Genomic DNA, 8,360 nt, shown 5'->3' with positions numbered 1-8,360 from the left:
TTGACAGATGAAATATAAATAGAGATATTGTATTCAGAAACATTGAATTAATTTTTTATAATTATATTTTTTATTATTATATTTTTTCTCAAATTTTTTGAATAAAAAAATGAGAATAAATTAAATTTTTATAATTTATTCTTATTTATCACCAAACAGAATATAAGAACATTAAATTTTATGTTTCTGTCATTTGTGTCTTATTCTCCGTATTTTATCTTAGGCTTTTTCACTTAAATAAAATAAATACAACTCAAAATTACATTATTCCCCTAAAACAATTTTTAAAACATAAATGTCATCTTCTTAATAATATATAAATCATCCTAGGGCTTTGAGAGTTATATAATATGTTAACCATGACACCCTAGGACGATTTATACATGAATACTTTAAGAGAATAACTCATAAATCGTGACAGAGTTCCTAGTTTTATAAATTGTATATAAATCGTCCTAAGGTGGGCGGAATTACGCGATTCAAAACTAAACCACTCAAGGCTGGCACGATTTATGTGCAAAGACTAACTCTCATCTGCCTAACGCGATTTATATTCAACTTTGGAGACTCTCAACACCCTGTCACTATTTACCCTCAACTAGCTAATCCTGAGGAGAGTTAAGGAACCTCGTACACATATTCTTCCCTAACTTCTCAATTATTTGTTTACAAATAGATGTAGATGTATCAATTATTTTTAAAAGAGTATTTATTTAATCCAATCTAAAAATAACTATCAATAACGATTATATACATCCACATCTTATTTTAAAAATAAATCGATACAATATAAATCGATACTCTTTTTCTTTATTTAATTTGATCTTTTTAATAGAATTAATAATTAAAATTATAAAAAAATAATTGAAAATTATACAAAACCAAATAAAAAAAATGACAAAAAAAATTTCTATAACAAATATGCATCAATAAAAATGATTAAAAAAATTACGAATATTAAAAATTTCATAAAAACTTAAATTTATGTTACTCAAAATAACATGAATTTATATTATACAAAATTATATTTTTTAACATCCTTTTGACTCATTTTTTTAAAAAATATTTAAATTTATGTATTAAAATTTAGTATTTTTTTATTATAATTTATCAGTACTCTTTTTTATTTAATTTGGTCTTCCTAATAGAATCAATAATTAAAATTATAAAAAAGATATATTTTTATTTTTTAAGTTAAAATTTAAATAGATATCATTTAAATTTTAAATTTAATTAAATTATATCTATTTAAATTTTAACTTAAAAATTTTAATTAATTTTTTAATTTAAATTATATCTATTTAAATTTTAACTTAAAAAATAAAAATATACTTTTTTATAATTTTAATTATTGATTCTATTGGAAAGGCCAAATTAAATAAAAAAAAAGAATACTGACAAATTACAATCAAAAGGGTGCTAAATTTTTTAAATTAAAAAAAAAGTCAAAAGGTCGTTAAAAAATATATTTTTATATAATATAATTTTATGTGATTTTGAGTAACATAAATTTAAGTTTTTATGAAATTTTTATTATTCGTTTCTCATATAATTTTTTTAATTATTTTTATTGATGCATATTTTTTCTAGAATTTTTCTTTGTTATTTTTTTATTTGGTTTTGTATAATTTTTAATTTTTTTGTAATTTTAATTATTAATTTTATTAAAAATACCAAATTAAATAAAGAGAAAGAGTATCAATTTGTATTGTATCAATTTATTTTTAAAGTAAAATGTGAATGTATATAATCTTTATTGATATTTATTTTTAGATTGGATTAAATAAATACTCTTTTAAAAATAATTGATACATCCACATCTATTTTTAAATAAATAATTGACAAGTTAGAAAAGAATACGTCTATGGGGTTCCCTAACTCTCCTCAGGAGTAGCTAGTTGAGGATAAATCGTGACAGGGTATTGAGAGTCTCCAAAGTTGATCATAAATCGTGTTAGTGAGCTGAGAGTTAGCCTTTACACCTAAATCGTGCTAGCCTTGTGTGATTTAGCCTCGAATCGTGTAACTCCGCCCACCTTAGGACGATTTATAGACAATTTATATAGTTGGGAACCCTGGCACGATTTATGAGTTATTCTTCTTAAGTATTCATGCATAAATCGTCTCAAGGTGTCATGGTTAACCTATTATATAACTCTCAAAGCCTTAGGGCGATTTATATAATATTAAGAAGAAGACATTTACGTTTTAAAAATTATTTTAGGAGAATCAAGTAATTTTGAGTTGTGTTTATTTTATTTAAGTGAAAAAGTCTTTATCTTATCTTGTTCTTAAAAATAAACGTAGGCTTAATTCTCAAAAAAAAAAACTACATCGGGTATAGAACACATTTTTAAAAATAAAATAGAGCGATCGTTAATATTTAATGTCAAAATGAAAAAGTTAGTTGAAGAAGATGATGTAAAAAGTGAAAGTGTGAAACTGCTAAAAAATGATTATTTTGAATGATGAAATTTGTCATAATAAAAATGGTTTATTATAGATTTTCCATATAATTTCTAGTTAGTACTATTCAAGACTATTATTTATATGCTATTTTAAACTCTTTAATTTTAATTTAGTTGGCTTATTTTTTTTTGTTTTGGAATATTAAATTTGATGTTGGTTTATTTTTTTGCTAAACAATATAAATTTTGATAGTTGGTCTTTTTATATATCATATATATTATTCTATTAAATTATAAATTATGTCAATTTTAGTGTATACTTTTTAAATTTTAGGATTTTAGTTAGATATAAATAAATATTATTCTAAATTTTAATTTTTAGTTATATATAAAATTCATTTAAAGAAAATATCCAAAGTAGTTGTTATTTGTCTATATCAAATATGGTATTTTTTTAATCATTTTGGAAAAGGAAAAAGAATAATATATTTAATATTTAGATTTGATTATGGCAAGATTGTGGTCTAATTTTTATTGACAAATTTAAACTCGATTCTTTTTATATAGTATAATTTTTAAATAATTTTCATTGATATTCAATCATGCATTATTTTTTTAGAAATTGAACGAAAAATTTATGGTTGGTGTAACACCCTATCACACAAAGTTTTATGTTTAAGCCATAAAATAGAGGTGGTGTGGTATTACAACCTCTAAAATAAAATATATATAATAATAATGGAAAGGAGATAGTATACGAAGTGTCTTGAAAAATGGATAAAATAAAATCGCAAAAATAAAAAGCGCAACGCTCAGAAATACAAATTACTTGCGTGAGAAGAAAACTAAAGTTCACTAAAATATCTCTATAAAAGTCAAGAGCACAGGATATCAAACTCCTAACTCAGCCTGCGAAGGCAAGGCTGGCCGAAGAATATATATATATATATAATACACAGATAAAATCCTAGTTCTCCATAATCCTCTAGGAGGAGCAGAATAAACAAGTATATCAGAGGAGAATCTATATATACATGGATCAAGATATCAAAAGAAACCCAAAATAAAACCACTTCGCCTCAGAAGCTCCAGACGCCTAGCGAGGTGCCTGTCGACTTGCATCTGAAAACAACAACACAGTATGAAATAAGAACCAGAGGTTCTCAGCATGGTAAAGGTGCCATGCACATAAGATATAAGCTTTTGGGAATGTCAGAGGCAATCCTAGAACGCCGACACTCAGTTGTTAAAGCTTAAAGAACTAAACAGCAACCATAAAGAGGGGTGATCTTCTAAAGGTTATTCAACCTAACTTAAACTTAACCTAAACACTAAACTGTTTCACCTTTCCTCTGCTCCTCTATCTCCGATAATTCGCATAGACAAACAAACAGATAAGGCAAGTACAGGTAGAAAACAAGTAATTCAAATAGCAATTACATCAGTTAGCAGAATATAATCAATTAGGCATTCCCAATTAATGCATAGCAAACAAAACAAATAATATGCACATGATGTATACCTGTCCTATGGTTGTTGATATCAACTGTCGGTTATGTAACTAGTCCGACATGTCCTAAAGCTCAAAATACACCATGGGGAGAATTCCCAAATTGACATGGAGGAGAGAACACTCCAAGCTCAATAACATACATGGGAGGAGTCCCAAACTGACATGGGGGAAGAGACAACACCCCAAGATCAAAGAGTAACCATGGGAAGAATCCCAAACTGACATGGGAAAAACAACACCCCAAACTTAATAATAAGGCCACACGTATGCGTGGGCATACGTTTTACCAAAAATTTTGCTAAGTCTGAATCCTACAGAATGCTCATTTTAAATCCTAAACTTTTGACGCGCATAATTTTTCGTTTTAAAACATTTTTCATCCGTTCTTCGAACGGCGTAAACTTCACGGAACCAATTTTCATTTGAAACAAGTTTGAAATCCAGAAGCCAAATTATGCCTCGCCGAAGTTCGGCTAAAAAACCAATTTTTCACAAACCTCAAACCTCATATTTTTACCAAAACAAGATTCTCTTTCATAACTCCAAGGTTCTACACAATATTACACAACCAATTCACCTTTTCCACAATATTCAACACATCATTCAACTACTCAAAACCAATCAATCCATATCCAAAGCAATCACGAGATATAAATGAAACAACAATAATAATTTCATATTCACAAATCCTCGCTAAATCACCATCAACCACAATGTCTTACCATATCTCAATTTATCAATATCATGCATCAATCTCTCAAATACCTCAACAAAATCATAATCCACCTATCTTAGACATATACATTCATGTCATCAAGTCAATAATCATCAACTCAACATTTATCCAACAAACATCAAATTCATATCACAATTTTTAATCAAGGTTACTAAACATTAAACACACTCATACATTCCAACCTATCCTATGGTCATCTAACCTAAGTTTTCATCGAACATTATATATTAAATACGTGAAACCTAAACCATACCTTGGCCGATTCTTCGTAAAATCCGGAACGTCACAATCGTCATCGTTTCACGACATCCAAGTTTTCAAAGTCTCACAAAATGGGTCTATGGCTCCCCAAAGTCTAATACCAAGTCTCCAACACCGCCAATTTGTTTTCAAAATACACAATCCAAACTAATTTCACAAAATAACACTAAAATCACTATAGGATTCACTAATGAGATAACTTGACAAGGATTAAACATTCCTCACCTTGCCAACAGAAGAATTGAGCCAAAACCCAGCACACCCACTAAGTTAACTTGATCCTAAACATCAAAATCAACAAAATCTCGACATCCCAAACCATAGGAATTTTGAAATTGGAGAAGGAGGAAATCAAACTGAAAAATGACTTCCTTACCTAATTAAGTACTGGACTTTATAGAGCTCGATGTGTTGGCCGTGTGGCCGCAAACGGTATGGCGATTGGAGCTCGGAGTTGGAAGATAAGTGGATGTGGCTTGTGGGTTGGGCCTTGGCCCAATACGGATTCGGTTCGGTCTGTTTGATCTAATTTTAAGCTAAATTTTTTAAAATTAATGTCAAAATTTTGTTTTAATTTTCTCTATCTCATTAAGTTATAAAATTCTAGTTTTTAATTTGCTTGATCACTAATTAATTTATTGATTAATTATTTATTAATTATTCGGAATTTACAGTTGGTAATAATGTAAAATTTTTACATAAACTTAAAAATTAAACCAAAGTGAATAACGATTGAACTAAAAAACTTAAGAGAAATGTTGATTAAGGTGTTGTAAAATTTACTTTAATTTTTATCGGGACACAGTCCTGTAAAGTTTTGGTGGCTTTTTCTAGGATATGATCACAATGGACTAGCAATTTGTTGGAATATCAACTTAAGATAAAATGTTAAAAATATTTATTTATTTCTAACTAAAAAATATTATAAATTTAGTTTCCAATATTAAAATTGAATAAAAAAAATTTTAACGTCAATTTTCTTAATTTTAACTTATATATATTTATTTTAACAAAATAAATATATTTTCAATTATTTTGTAATTTATTTTGTTATATACGGCTGAGTTTTTTAAATATTGTGAAAAGGTGTGTGTTTCTCTTTAATATTTTTCTTTAGGTGAGTTTAACATTGTTATGGGAGAAAAATAATTTTTTGTCAGAAGATACAAAACGTTGGAGACGTTTTGTACATAATTTAAATTTTTTTAATAAATAAAACCAACACGGCACTACCGTTTTGTTAGAAATAAATAATTTAAAAAAAAAGCATAGCTGAAAACGGCATTGCCGTTTTGTGGAGGAGGCAAAAAATTTTTAATTTAAAAATAGAAAACGGTGGTGACGTTTTGTGTTGAAACAAATTTTACCGTTGAAAATGGTCAAAACGGTGGTGACGTTTTGTGTTGAAACAAATTTTACCGTTGGAAATGGTCAAAACGGTGGTGACGTTTAGTACAAGTATGAATAAAAAAATTTAAAATTAGCTATATAAGGTATGCTAGTGTTATGCGAGAAGCACCTTGAGTAGAGTAGAAAGTGAACAATACAAAATTATTTGCCTTCAAATTTCCAGAGAGCATAGAGCTCTTTCTTCTTTCTTCTTTAGTATTTGAATTTGTTCTTACTTCTTTAGCTGCTGAAGCTGTTCTTCATTCTTTAGCAATTGAAGTTGTTCTGTATCTGTTGAGTGAAATAAGTTGTGGGTAAATGTAATAAGTGTATAAAATGGAGAGTTATGTTAGTTTAAAAATATATTTCAATGGTCAGGTTTTGTATGATACACATGAGGGTGTGAGTTTTTTGTGTGAGAATCCATGTGTTATTATTGTTCCTCTTTCAATAACATATGAAGGACTTAAGAGTGTACTCTGTCAGAGTGTAGGTCAACAAGGCCGGAAGAGAGTGACCAATATTTTATATAGGCAGCCTGTGTTAGTATTTGGTGGTTTCGTTCAATTTCAAGTAATGCACGTGGCTGATGAAGCTAGTATACAAGGAATGTTTTCGACCTACCATCAAACTAGAGCACGAGCCTCACTTATCGAGTTATATGTTGAGTTCGAAGAAATTGAAGATATTGATTTTCCGGAACCCAATATAGACTGGATGGGTTATAATACCGAAAGTGATGAAGAGTTTGAAGGTAATTATGAAGTTGTTGGTCCAACTGAAGATGTGGAAGAAGATGATATATCAGTTGAGGAAGATGTAGCAGATGTTGCTAATGCACTAGTGGATCAACATCCTTCGGGAGAACCATCATTTATGCATACTTTGAATCTTGATGCCATGCATGTTCCAGAATTTCCTGAATATGTCAGTAGAGGTAATTTATTATTATTATTATTATTATTATTATTATTATTATTGTTGTTAGGAATATTTGAATTATTATTAGTATTGTTATGTTGTTATTATTATTATTATTACTAATTATCATTACTCTTTTTATGAAACGGAAGGTTATTATTATTATTATTAACGGTGATTATTATTATTATTATTATTATTATTATTATTATTATTATTATGCGTTACAAGAATTATTTAAATTATTATTAGTATAGGTACGTTATTGTTATTATAATTAACACTAATTATTATAAATATTATTATTAGTATTATTATCTAACAGATGTTATAGAAATTATTATTATTATTATTATTATTATTATTATTATTAGTCTTTTTATGAAACAGAAATTATTATTATTATTATTATTATTATTATTATTATTATTATTAGTATTAGTCTTTTTATGAAACGAAGGTTATTATTATTATTATTATTATTATTATTATTATTATTATTATTATGCGTTACAAGAATTATTTGAATTATTATTAGTATAGGTACGTTATTGTTATTATAATTAACACTAATTATTATAAATATTATTATTAATATTATTATCTAACGGATGTTATAGAAATTATTATTATTATTATTATTATTATTATTATTATTATTATTATTATTATTAGTCTTTTTATGAAACGGAGGTTATTATTATTATTATTATTATTATTATTATTATTATTATTATTATTATTATTATTATTATGCGTTACAAGAATTATTTGAATTATTATTAGTATAGGTACGTTATTGTTATTATAATTAACACTAATTATTATAAATATTATTATAAGTATTATTATCTAACGGATGTTATAGAAATTATTATTATTATTATTATTATTATTATTATTTTGTTTTATCATTCGTGCAGTTGCTACTGTTGTCATAGATGGTGAATTTGTCGTTGGAATGGAATTTAACTCTAGGGAAGCTGTGATTGCAGCAGTTAAAGAGTATACCATTCAGAGGGGCGTCGATTATAGGGTGTATGAATCTGAACCGACAACATTTTATGCTAAATGCGTACATTATGGAACAAGTTGTGATTGGCTTATCAGAGTCAGTCTTATAAAAAGACAG

The sequence above is a fragment of the Arachis ipaensis genome, chromosome B7 (genome assembly GCF_059453495.1).
Source record: "Arachis ipaensis isolate K30076 ecotype BB chromosome B7, ASM5945349v1, whole genome shotgun sequence".
Taxonomy (NCBI): Eukaryota; Viridiplantae; Streptophyta; class Magnoliopsida; order Fabales; family Fabaceae; genus Arachis; species Arachis ipaensis.
Note: the sequence above shows the minus strand (reverse complement) of the source record.